At 51.7% G+C, this 13,676-nt stretch overlaps 1 long non-coding RNA gene across 1 annotated transcript; it reads right to left on the reverse strand.

Annotated features, from left to right (window-relative positions):
- Window positions 1–310: 310 nt before the first annotated feature.
- On the reverse strand, window positions 311–10,436 carry LOC119094853 (uncharacterized). Its single transcript, XR_005093819.1, has 6 exons — window positions 10,362–10,436; window positions 9,629–9,720; window positions 7,195–7,326; window positions 6,809–6,946; window positions 5,069–5,146; window positions 311–790 (listed from the first exon to the last, which is right to left on the reverse strand). It is a non-coding gene; the product is annotated as an uncharacterized LOC119094853 (long non-coding RNA).
- Window positions 10,437–13,676: the final 3,240 nt, after the last annotated feature.

Raw genomic sequence — 13,676 nt, forward strand, 5'->3', positions numbered from 1 at the left:
TGCCGTCCCTCACAGCACCCTGGCGCTGCACAGGGGACGTCACCGACAGCCTCGTCCAGCTTGTCTGGCGAGCGCTGTGTCCCCTCCTCCACCGGTGGCGAGGCGGACCGGTGGCGCCGGGGTGCGGCCGGCGGTGGAAACATGAACTGGCGGAACGCTGCCTCCAGAGAGCCGTGCGACCGCGAGCCCTGGAAGGGGGGGCGCTGTCGGGGGCGGCACGCGCACGAAAGCCGGAAGCGCCGACAGTGGCGGCGGCAGCGGGGCCACCTCCAAGTTGCCCAGGAGCGCGCACAAGTGCTCATCCGGGGTCGGCGGCTGCTCCGTTCGCGTCGGCGCTGAAGCTGGAGCTGGAGCTGGCGCTCGGGTTAGCGCCAGAGTTGGCGCCGAAGCTGGTGCTCGGTCTAGCGCTGGGACCGCAGTTGGGGCCGGAGGCGGAGCTGGAGTTGGAGCTAACACTAGAGACAGAGCTGGCACGGACGTTGCATCGCGAGCTGGCGCTGGTGCTGGCGCTGGTGCTGGTGCTGGTGCTGGTGCTTGCATTGGCAGCAGGGCACGCTCAGGAGCCGTCGCTGTCGCCGTCGCCGCGGGCGCCCGTCGAGAGCGGAGAGCCCGCCCTGTGCCGATGCGGGCCTGAGTCCGGGAGGCTCCCTGCATCGCTGACCGGGTGCTCCTTCTGCGGCCCTGACTGCGCGCGCGGCCCCCGCTCGGGCCTGCCTGGCGGGGCGCGGCCTCGCCCAGTTGCACCTGTGCGTTGTCTAGGAACGGCTGGATGCCGTAGTAGCAGAACAGGCTGGAAGACGGGGCGAGAGCTGGTGAGAACCAACCAGGAACGCGAAAATTGACAGAAAGAATGGAAGAATGCCCTCCCTTAAACGACAAACGTGAGAATGATATACAAAAAACATGACGTTGCAAACAACACTTGGGGCTTCTTATATCACGTTCAAGACGACAAAGAAGCCAATGACGGAGACAGCGGTGTGCGGCCAGTGGAGGCCTAGGACACATGCTAGGTGGTTGCTGTCGTGACCTGCCGTACCACGTGACGGTAGGGGGTTCAGACAGCCTGCCGGAAAGCACCAACGCAACGCTGTACCGACCCAATCTGAGGATGCAAAACATGCTGTTACGCCAAGCTGTAGCATGGTCCGTTAACATCATGCTACAACGTGGTGCTGCCACGTGGGTTGCGGGGGTATGTCGTAGCCAGAGGCGTGGCTGGTACACGGCTGTATTGGTACGGCCTGAATTTTGAAGAACGATTTTGGTCCCAAGCGTAGGTGCTACCAAGGCCCCCCATCCCTTTTTAGCCCGCTTTTATCTTTCATTTCAGCACCTTAGATGGCACCTGGCCAAATGTTGGGATTAGCGTATTGAGTCATGAGTCGGATCGTTGGGCAAACATTTCGTTCATATCACGTGCATAGCCTCCTACGATGAGATGCAACAGTAGCGCAGGCAGGGGCACAGGAGGCACGTGCCCCCCCCCCCCCTTCCACTTGGGTTTCTAGGAGCCCGAAGGGCCCCTCGGAACCTGCGATGAAGAGCCCAATTTGAGTGCCTGAAGGGCCCGAAGGGCCAGCCGGAGGTTTCATTCAGGGGCACCAGCCGCAGGGTCGAGCACTCCATGCCAGTCAATCGGCCGTGCGTGCTGATCAGGGGCCCACCGAGTCGATGAGGGCCGATATTCAGTCAGACACCACAACCAGTAACGCATATTCGGCTCCGTGGCGACATGGGCCTAAGGGCCCATTTCCCAAGCAGGGACAAAGCTGGAGCCAGCCATTCACACTGCTCGTGGCACCACGGCGCCGAACAGGGGGCCTGTGTTGTCAAGGGGCCCGGAGTCGACCAGAGGCAGTGTTCGAGGAGGTCCGAAGAGAGGGCCTAGGGGGCCCACGGATCCGATGATCAAGGGTCCGATTAGAGGATCTAAGGGTATAAAGGACTGGTCGGAGTCTTATTCAGGGGCCCCGATCCGCGAAGCAGGACCCTCAAATAACGATCAGAGGGCCCTTCGCGCTGATCGCAACCCCCTGAGTAGATATGGCTTATGTCGGCCAGGTACCACCGTGCCACATTGTCGGTTCCGTGTCCCCCAGCCGACTATGTTAGCCCGAGGACCAATTTACTAATCAACTGTAATCGCGGAGCCAGTGATTTACACTGGTCGGGGCATTGTATCTATCAGGGGTCCACAGCGCCTAATAGAGGGCCCTCTGCTCGCAAGAGCCCCGAGACGACCAACGGAAGTGTTCGATGAGACCCGAAAAGGGGCCCGGGCGGCCCACCGGAGCCGACTATCAACGGCCCGATTAAAGGGCAAAAGGACCCAAAGGACTGACTGTGGGTCACAAAGATAATCGTGGCTCGTAAGATCGTGACCTACTATATCAGTCGGAGGTCCTTTTACACCGTTTGAGGAGCCCCTGAGACAATGCGGTTGTCCAAGTCCGTCAGGGACTACAAAAGCCGAACAGTCGGTTCCATGTTCTTCTGAACGCTCGAGACCCATTACCCAAGCAGTAACGAGGCCCAGGTCCGCGATTTGCAGTGCTCGGAGCTCCTGACACAATGAAGGGTTCCTGTGTCGGGTCAGGAGCCACAGTGCAGAACAGGGGTGCTGTGGCGACAAGTGTCCCCGAGTCGGAGCGGTGTTTGAGGGAGCCCGAAGAGGGACCGAACGGTCTCTCGAGACCAAAGATCAAGGACCCGTTGGGATGGCTGAAAGGTCCGAGGGGCTGGCTGGAGATCACATTAAGAACCGACACCGATAGGGCCGTGATCTCAAATATCAGTAAGATGATCTCTTGCACCGACAAGAACCTTCCGAGACAGAGCGTTTCACTATTTTGACCAGAGATCGCGGAAAACGAACGGTCGGTTCCGTGTGGGTCTGAGCTCTGGGTGCCCATTTTCCAAGCAAGAACAACATTCGGCCCGCGATTTACATTGGTCGGGCTCCTGTATCGTTCAAGGGCCCACCGTGCCTAACAGGGTATTCTGTGTCAACAAGGGACCTCAATTCTGTCAGGGGAAGATTTGCTCAACAGGGGCGAGGACAGGAGCCCGAGTGGCAGAGGGTCTCTTGCGTTGGTCGGGGTCCTCTGACAACTGAAGGAAACACAGGAATTTATGATGAGGGCTCACACTGAGGTAATAAAAGAGACCTGTGCCAGTCAGGGCCCCCAGTGCCGAACGGCGGGGCCTCCAACCCTATTCCAGCATTCACCGTTAAGCCTAACTGGAGTCTATGTGCCAATTATTTGACCACCTGCGGTGAGAAGGAATGCTATTGTGTCAAAGATGGTTCATGCGTCGATCCTGGGTAAGCTGTGCGGGTCAGAAGGCCTCCCACGTCCGGGAGCGGACCAATAAGATCAGATGTATCCCTCTAAGGTCCTCCGAATCGGCCAGGGATGCCGCCCCATGTCGCCAGAATGACGGCCGGAAAACACAACGTAGTGGGACAGAATGGCCCTTCAGCCCTTGACTGGGATCAACAATGTGCCCCCTAGTGTTGCACTTAGGAGGGCCTTTTACCGGGAATAAGGGGTCCCATTAGTGCTGAATGGAGTGACTCAAAATGAGCTGAAAACGCACAAGGCCATCCCATCTTTCCTCGAGAACGTTTAATATTTGGCAAAATTGGCTAGTGAAGGAAGTACCATAAAAACTTTGAGCCTTTGCGCCGGGTGCCAACAGTGTAGTGGTAAACGCGCATGCGCCAACCACTGCGCGTCTGGAAAACAACAGGTACGATTACGTACGTGCAGGCACGTTCGATTCCCACGACGCCGCCCGCCCTTCCCGCCAGGGTGAGGGGCTGGCGGTGCCATTTAGATCCAGCACTTGAGTTCGTCATAAAACCCAATGACACGTCCATAATCTTGGGGAGCAAGGATAGCAATAGCTTGGGTTGCAGTTTTTACAAACCGAAGGACGTTGGCCACTGCGAGTAACGGCGAGGCCGGGCGCCGAGCGCGCAACAATGACCATCGTAAAGTAATGTTTCTAAATGTCTTTCAAAATTAAACGCGTGCAGTTCAAAGATTGCCATGAGCGCATCTTTTTTACAAGTTTGAGAGAATCTTCTGGACAGTTTGACAGGAACAGCAACGCGGAAGATAGAGATTTTACCTTACTCTTTCAGCTCTACCACTAGATTCCTGCACCACTTCGGGGTGCTGTGAAGACCAATGCGTTATTGTCATGAATCTAAAAACCGCGCAGGTAAAAGATACGCCCGAAATATCTCTAAATGTACGTTTTGATGACCAAAAGTATTCAAAAGGCATTCCTTTCAGATGCGTCACCATTATCGTCCACCTATTAGCCACGACCTAGTACTAAACACGGGCCGACGCTGAGCGGCCTAAGAAGACTGCGACGCCTGGCGTCGAGTTTTGTTACTAAGATATCATTGCGTGCATGCTCAAAACTACGTTACATAATTTATGCCACTCATTAGTTCTCACCGAGTGCTTAACATATCCAGACAAACATGGCTCGGCCATGTGACCACAAACTGTTGAGCCATTTTCATCTTCAATCTACATTCGCGGAATCCTCGCTATCTCCGTACAGTCCGCGTAAACACTTTCAGCTATAGTGTAAACATTTTCACAGAATTTCTGAGTTCTATCGGTTCAAAAGATTCCACTGCACTATTGTAAAATGAAGAGAACCGGTGATTTATTACATGCAGTCATTTCACGCATGATTTTGTTAGTGTACTTACTGTGAACTTAAGGCAGAATCGATCCCGCGGCAGCGTCCGGTCTATATTCTAGTTAAAGAAGATAAAAATGTGTGATATATTTATATATATATATATATATATATATTTATATACATATATATATATATATATATATATATACATGTGTGCGTGTATATATCGTATAAGAAAAATATGTTCTTAAAACAAATGGGCCATATCCGGCGATTTTGTGGGGGCCCTTTGTGAACCCTGTGCCTTTTCTTGCCAAAGCTTTGGCAGCGCCCCTACAATGAACATGTTGTTTCGTGTCATGAAACCAGGCCATGGTTCGATCGGATCACTCACATGCTATGCAGGCAGTTTGTGGTGCCACAACATAGAAGCCTGGGCACTAGGTAGAGCTGGTTTCGGTTTGCGTTGGGTCTGCCAATCGTAAAACACTATCAGCTGGACTGAGCCAATCACAAGCCACCCTCGGCACGTGCGCTGATCACAAATCACTGTCAACCAGTCACAGGCGTCCGCTAGCAAGTTAGCGCACGTCCCAATGCTTCCGACCGAGTTTATTTTAATGTTCGCCTCATAGCTTCAAATTGGGGTCAAAACACGCTGTCTAGCTGGCTACAGAGCAACGTGATGCAACGCTCTGGTTGTCACTTTTGAACACACAAGCTTTGCCTTTATGCCAACGCGCAGGTACATGAATACCCAAGAAACGGCCATTTTTGGTAAGAACAAGATACGACGGGCCGGAGGCCTTCAAAAGACCCAATAACTCAACGGAGCAGTCGAATCGGTCTAGCCCACGCTTCCGGACGCTGCTTTATGCGCCGCGTCTGATTATGTAGACCACTTTGACGTGCTTGTTACAGACAGCACAGAAAGAGGAAAAAGGAAAGGAGGCGGGTAAACCAAGCCAAAGCCGATCTCACGCCTCCGCTGGTGCTAACTCATTAATTAAGCTAGAACTGCGAGAAAAAACGGTGAGCTTCTAACATGAAAGGAGGCCGACGGTATCCAGGCGTAAGGTTTTACACCAACGTGTCGCCTACCGGGTCAGATCAATGACCCAACAGCAGATAAAGCTTTACGTGTGAAGAACCACAGATCAAAAATTTGTGTGGGTAAGCCATTAAATGACAGCTGGAGGATCATATGAAGCATTCCAAACACAATTTTTACGCCCGACACCACTTTCCTTGGATTGGTTAGGCCACGTCGACCCAAATTCGTTCACATACCAAAATGGTGTGTAAATATTTGAGTGAAACGGTATTTTAATGTGCCAAATGGATGCAAATTTAGGCTCAAACGCACCTGAAATTCAGATTAAGTGCCCGCAATCATTTGGTATGTATAATGTGGAAAAGCCGGCGATCATCCACATAGTTCAACTGCTGTGTGGCCTCGGCTGATTTTGAACGGTTGACGTCCTTGTAGACGAAGCAAGTGTCATGGCCCACACCGATTGCTACAGTAATTGTAATGTTGAGGCGCGTTATCTGCCGTTGATCTTGATGCTCCTCTCTGTATCCAAATGGGGAATATGAAAAGAAATAAACTCTTCCAAAACATGAGCTGACCATGGATTCTATAGATAAATTAACCAGCGCAAATAGATCGAATTTGACTGAAGACTGACAATTTCCAAAACAAAAATGAAATATTCCCGCAATTGCAATCTTGTGAATTCGGGCGAAATGCGATGTATTAGTCCGGCCTTTTGACACAAATTCTAGGAATCTTTCGACTTTCTCAATTTCGAATATTTGTGCGAAAGTGAATTATGGTGGGCGGGGAGGACAGCCCTGCATATATCACTATGAGTGATAGGCTGGATGGACTGCACGTTGGAAAGTCGATGAATGAAGTATTCAAGTTCGGAGACGATATCGCGGAATCGTGACCCTTTTTGCAAGCGAGCTGCTTGATCAGCATCATACTATGTTGCATGTGTCCAATACATCTTTGGAATACATCGGATATCCCACGGAGCCATCATGACACAGTTTGCCGCCACCATGCCATCGAAGTGCATTAGCCCGCTCCTGGTCACCACGCCTCTGCGCCGGTGACCGTACTCACGCCAGAGCTCGGTTCTCGAAGCCTGGAGGCGCCCGGGTCAGGTCAGGCTCGTAGCCCGGTGGTGCCTGCGCCAGGCTGGGGTCGGACCGTGATGACGACATGGATGATGCGCTTGGACCGGCCGCCTCCTCCCGACCACTGCGGGAGCAGCAAGACGAACGGCGGCGTCACGAAAGCACCGGCGAATACAGGCGGCAGTCCAGATCGCAGTCGATGGAGAAAAGCAAAGTAAAAGCATGCAAATGAAGCTGCTCGCATGGAGTAGCTCAACAGGGTAAAGAGGGCCCCCGTGTTTTCTTTTGTCGTTGTATCTTTTAGACCCAGCGCTGCCACGAGTCCGCTGTTCCAGATCACCGCAGGACTCAGCTACTCTCCAAAAGACTCACCTTCCTGACCCCGAATTGAGCGGGCAGCTCGGATTGGCGATGACAGTCACGTGGCAGTTGGACCGGGACGGCATGTTGTCATGGTGACGATGGACGCGTGACGGACTGCCGCGCCGGTAACTCATACTGGTCCTGATCAGGAAACACGAAAAATCTGACAGTCCGTCACTGGTATGTCATTTCTTACGCCAAAAAGCACAGTGATGGTCACTGTCGCAACCTTTCGCGCTGGATACCGCAGGCGGAACCAGTAAAGTACGAGCCGTAGGGATTCTCAACCCCCCCCCCCCCCCCCACCCACACACAATCACAGGGTTGAGGTGCTGCGAACCAACTCGCTATAACCGATCCGCAAAATGCGACCCGCCAAAAATAGCAAAAAATACCCGTTCTCAAAATCAGGAACGGAACTGAAAATGCACTGGACGACACCAGGCCTCATCCGCCACATGCCTTATCACAGAGCAGAGCAGTGCCTACAGTTCATAGTTTTTGGGAAATCGGAGCGCGTTTTGTGCACAGACGCAAAGGAAAACCACCGAGGATGCCTGCGACTTTTGCGGAAAGTGACTGCTAAGTGACGATGGGCTAAGATGGCCAGAGAGAATGAAGAGGAGAAAGAAAGAAGAAGAAAAGAGAGAAAGAAAAAGGCACCAAGCAGGAAAAACGGCGCTGGGGATCAATTCCAGCTCAAATGTGTCAGCTAAGGCTGAGTTCGAAATGCATGGTTTGTGGGCACATTTGTTGATGCCTTTGACCAGAGGGTGAGCAGAAATTTTTGCTTAAACAGAGCTGAAGGTACCATGTCATACCATAACATACATGTATTGTTAAACTATCTTAAACTATCTTAATGTACATGTCTAATTTCTGTTGAAGCAGAGCTGAATGTACATACCATACCATACCATGCGTCATACCTGGCCATACGTGGATGAAGCCTTTTGTGCAAAGATAAAATAATTTGTCAAAAATCTCATCTTAAAGTTGGCATAGCATGGCAAAAACAAAATATCTTAAAACACAATCCAGTTCGATCAGGTTTTCGCCATATGTTTGTCTATCCGGCAACCGAATTTGTAGTGCGCGTTATGTCTGGCTTAAAAGGTGAATGTTTGCCGTCTAGTATTGTGTGCTGTATAACATCCTCAATATGTAGGGGCAGGGGTGAAAGTATATGGTATGTTGGCAAATCAAACGGCCCATTCGGCTACGGTTTTAACAAGCACGTCCTAGACGCAAAAAAAACAAACTCCTGGACATCCACTGACGGTCACTTTCTTTTCTTTTTATTGAGATTTGACCATTTCACCATTTCACCAAGACCATGGGATTTGGCATAACGAGAGCCCCTTGGCTGTCAACATTTTGCAACAACAAAAAACCGAAGTCTGTCCTTTCCCTGCAAAATTTGTGAATCAGTCCACATACGCGAACTAAAAACCTCACCAAATAGAAATATTTCATCCTGAAGATTGTGTGGTCTTTATCCGCACAAAGCTATTGCATTTCATCTCCCGTGATTCATTGTAATTTTGTCAGGTCCAAGTGTGGGAAAAGTGTGCCTCTGCCCACCTGTATGCTGAGGCAAAAACCCCTTTCAACTCCCACCCATTTTACCCCATTTTACCCCAACCCCATCAAAACCCCATTTTAATTCCATTTTAATAGCTGAATGTGATTTTGTTTTATTGTGAAGTGAGTAACTCATTTCATTTGAGACAACTCTCTCACCCCTCCCAAGAGCTTCTATGCGTGGCGCTTCTACTTGGGTGTTGTGGTCTTACTTCCTGCATAATCTCGCCCAGAATCTCTGAATCTGTCGAGCAACAGCCATCATATGGTGGTGTGCGGCAAATAGCGGAACGGAACTTATAATTCCGTAAATTGTGCCCGCTAGTTATTGATCTGACAAGAAGTGCACTTCGTTTGCCTCACATTTGCTGATCGCGAATTATTTAATTAGATGAATGTTGAGAGAAAGAATATAAGCTCAATCACGTTTATGTTTATTGATAAATCAAATAGATAAATATTAAGCTCGGCACCTGTAGGCTAAGAAGCAGTTATAAAGAATGCGGGATCATGAGTCAGCTGCATCGCATTCAAATAAATATAAATGGGCCGCCTATTCAGAATCACTCTGTTTCATTAGTATGGACACTTCGGACTATGCTTGAAAATGTTCGTATCTCAAGTCAATGTGTCAACCATATGTGTATTAAAAGGTTATTAGCTTCTTAATAGCTAACTTCACGCCACATCCACATTTAACATGTAGATTGAATCGTTGATAATTCGGAGTTCATATAATATAAGAGATGACTTTTGTACCATAAGAGGCAATATTGTACAGCGTTTGTATAATGCCAGGAGACCTATTGAAGTGGACGAACTCGTGAGGACGCAGGTGCTACTCCTTGCTTTCACTCACCGTCTTTTCAGAAGCTTGATGAAACCCGTGCAGCGTTTGTAAAACAGTGAATAAGGCTTGAAAAGCTTCCAAACATGAATTCCGCAGCTGACCTGAAAATTGAACGCTTTTTTAGGGCTCCACTTTGCAATTTGTGTATTGGCCCCGAGTCCTGACCAAGAACACCGACTGTGCGGCAGTGGGCGAGCCCTGAGCAGCTCCAGAGCAAGTGATAAGCTTCTAAGTGTTACAAAACACGCACATACGCCGAAGACAGGCAGCCGTGGCTGGAGAAAGCACGGTATTCGAGAAGCTATCTAATTTCCTTGAACAACAGCGACATATTGCGTGGCATCGTAAGATCCGAAAGAAGGCGGTACATCGAAGAAGGTTTGGCAAAGTTTTCTGCCCGTACCATGACCAACTCCTAGATATGAAAACCGACTAGTTACCACAATAGACCCTGACAATTTGCCGCATTGATTGATTTTGGTCATGGACGCTTGCAACCTGTTTTGGGATGGGGAGCTCAAATTCTGACGATATCCATCCTTTAATGTATCTAAATTGAAGCACCAGTTTCGTCATCTAACACTGCCAAAACCACGAGCTGAATGACTCGATAAATTTTTCTTCCTAATATCAGCCCTACAACTTTACCGTGGCAGGATAGCAAGACGTCTTGTAACAATAAAACCGCGTCGGAAACATGCACACGGACATGAGAGCTTATAGAGCGTGCTGCCAACCTTACCAGCTTTAAATTGAGCTCCACTGTCTTTGAGACGCTCCACACCCGGCGGCTTCTGCCCCGCCGGACCCGACTGACAGAACCCAAGGTCACTGACCCCGAGGCGGCCGGTCACTGCCCCAGGCAGGGCAGTCAGCTGACTACAGCTTGGTAAAGAGGCAGCTGGCTCGGGGGTCATTCGTGCCGTTTTTAACGGCAAACTTGAGATACTTAAATCGAGTGGGGACGCCACTGACTGGTCTGCTGCCATGATATTGGAGAACAAATGTGAAGCGCCGACACAAAATGTTCCCGATAGCACACAGGTAAGGTGGAGCTCATGTGGCGATTCCTATATCAGATGTATTACAGGAATTGTCTTACTTGAGGTAGATGGTTGAAATGACTCGGAGGCTGACATGTTTGTCTACTGATGTGTAAAAATAAAGAGATTCAGTAACATAAGAAGATCGTTGATACCGTGTTACTACCAAGACCTCTGCATCTGTATTTTGTTGAATGCTGGGTTAGGGAATACGAAATGAGTTGCGTGGGCGAATGAGTTTTACTTGAACCATGCTAGACTGTTGAACTTGAGCGACCCTGTCCAGACGTTACACTTTCTGGAAGCCAAGATTACTGCAGCTGCTGACGGAACTCTGATCACGCAGCTTGCAGCAAAAAGGAGCACGACTATTCAAAAGCTGCGTCTCATCCTCAGTCAGGCATTTTGGTGCAGGCTGCTTGATCGGCCACGTTTGTCCAGCAGGATTGCAGTATCACCACGTTTGTCCAGCAGGATTCCAGTATCACTACGTTTGTCCAGCGGGATTGCAGTATCACCGCGTTTGTCCAGCGGTATTGCAGTATCACCACGTTTGTCCAGCAGGATTGCAGTATCACCACGTTCGTCCAGCAGGATTGCAGTATCATCACGTTTCTGGTTTATCTCCTCGTTCGATTAACGCGGAGGACAAGTAAAAAATTTTGCATTGAAAAGGCTGAGGAGCACGGGTTGAAACCGTGTCGCCACGCCAATGATCTGGCACGGCAAGCCACGCGGGATACAATAAATATACGAGAATAGCTCCTGATGAAGGAGGGAGCCATCTTCCTCACTGATGATGTCGTGGACCGGCGTGTGCAGCATGTCGTAATGCCCTGTGCGTAAGCCTTAGACCCACCCGCGGGGGGCGTTTTTTTAAAGATTTTGTCAGATCCCAGTAGGCGAAGCGGAGGAGAACACGAAACGGAATGGGATTCCGGCTACAAGTTACTGACGACTCTCAACGCTTTCCGACGCATAGGTGTGGAAGTAATCGGTCCGAAAGCGCTGATTACATCATCATTAAATAACTCGCACCTAGCCGGTCCGGCCCCGGGCACCACCCAGCCCACCGTTAGCCCGGTCTGGCCCCGGGCACCACCAGACCCCTGTAGGCCGGTCCGGCCCCGGGCATCAGCCAGCCCCCTGTAGGCCGGTCCGGCCCCGGGCACCACCAGCCTCCTGTAGGCCGGTCCGGCCCCGGGCACCATCAGCACCTGTAGGCCGGTCCGGCCCCGGGCATCAGCCAGCCCCTGTAGGCCGGTCCGGCCCCGGGCGCCACCCAGCCCCCTGTAGGCCGGTCCGGCCTCGGGCACCACCAGCCCCCTGTAGGCCGGTCCGGCCCCGGGCACCAGCCAGCCCCCTGTAGGCCGGTCCGGCCCCGGGCGACACCAGCCCCCCTGTTGGCCGGTCCGGCCCCTACCCAACCACCAGCCCCCTGTAGGCCGGTCCAGGCGCCGGGCACCAGCCAGCCCCCTGTAGGCCGGTACAGGCCCCGGGGCACCAGCCAGCCCCCTGTAGGCCGGTCCGGCCCCTACCACCACCAGCCCCCCTGCAGGTCGGTCCGGCCCCGGGCACCACCAGCCCTCTGCAGCCCGGTCCGGCTCCGGGCACCACCAGCCCCCTGTAGGCCGGTCCGGCCCCGGGCACCACCAGCCCCCTGTAGGCCGGTTCGGTCCCGGGCACCACCCAGCCCCCTGAAGCCGGTCACGGCTCCGGGCACCACCAGCCCCCTGTTAAGCCGGTCCGGCCCCAGGCACCACCAGCCCGCCTGAAGCCCGGTCCGGCCCGTGTCGATGCTGCCGGCAGTTTGCCGGCCCCCTCCTGGGCTAGTCCAGAGAGATGGTTCCAGACAGTCGAGGTCATTGTTTGAAACGATAGTAGCGATGGGGTTATGAGCCTTCTTTCCCCACACCCAATGACAGTGGCTGTCTACTACGCGCACAGTGATTGTGAGGCGTTCATAGATTTCTGAAGCGATGGTTTGCGTTACCCGTTTACATGAAACATACAGCGACCAGGGCCACGCCTTGTCACCGAAAGGTCTTGTGTTGGCCACCGTCCGCTTCTGGGACCTGTACCTCGGTGATATCACCCAAAGGTCTAGTGTTGGCCGCCGTCCGTTTCTGGGACCGGTACCTCGGTGATGTCACCGAAAGGTCTAGTATTGGCGGACCGTCCGTTTCTGGGACTTGCAGCTCGTTGACAAGCTATGCACAGAATGCGGAAGGCAAGCCCCAAAGAATGCTTTTAAGGCCATGGATTCGTCACCGCAGAACTCTGATACCAGTTATGCGATATCCATTCGATTTATGCGGATGCTAGATTGGATTGGCAACATTTATGATGAAGTTTCTATTTGAGTTTTTGTGAGGGACTGATGATGGTCGCACTATTCACGTAGTGTAGATTGACAAACCTTTCGAACGACGACGGCATTAAAAACGAACACTTAATGGCAAAGTATGATCTTAAGAAAATATCGTGTCTACGGTCCAGTTCTTAATGATAATAATGCTATGGAAGGCTCATGTTACCCAGCTGTCAGCTTTCCGTGTGCCGACTGGCGTTACTCCGACTCCGATGAGAGTCATGAGGACATTCAGAAACCTGTTTGGTGATCACACTGCTCGCAATGTCTGTTGGCGAACATAGCAGATGCGCGGAATATCATGGATCTCTTCTGGATGGATCTCTTGGAGATCCTGCTTCTCGAACGGCTCCTAAGGACGCTCCTGGTGGTTCAGAACTCCACCGAATGGATCGGAGTCTGGGCCCAGGCTGTTGTGACGGATATTGTATTTTTTAAAGTACCCGGCTTTGGGGGCAGGCTCGACGGATCTGGCCGAGACGGAGCTGGTTCGGCCGAGATATCCCAATAAAGCAGATCCGTGGGGTTCGAGTCCTTGGAATCTGTTTTCCGCATTCTGTGTATAGATGTCACTGACTAATATACAAGAAGTAGAGGTGAACAGTGGCCAACAATAGACCTTTTGGCGACTGGTCGCAGCCCT

The sequence above is a fragment of the Pollicipes pollicipes genome, unplaced genomic scaffold, assembly GCF_011947565.3.
Source record: "Pollicipes pollicipes isolate AB1234 unplaced genomic scaffold, Ppol_2.1 Scaffold_4219;HRSCAF=4965_pilon_pilon_pilon, whole genome shotgun sequence".
Lineage (NCBI taxonomy): Eukaryota > Metazoa > Arthropoda > Thecostraca > Pollicipedomorpha > Pollicipedidae > Pollicipes > Pollicipes pollicipes.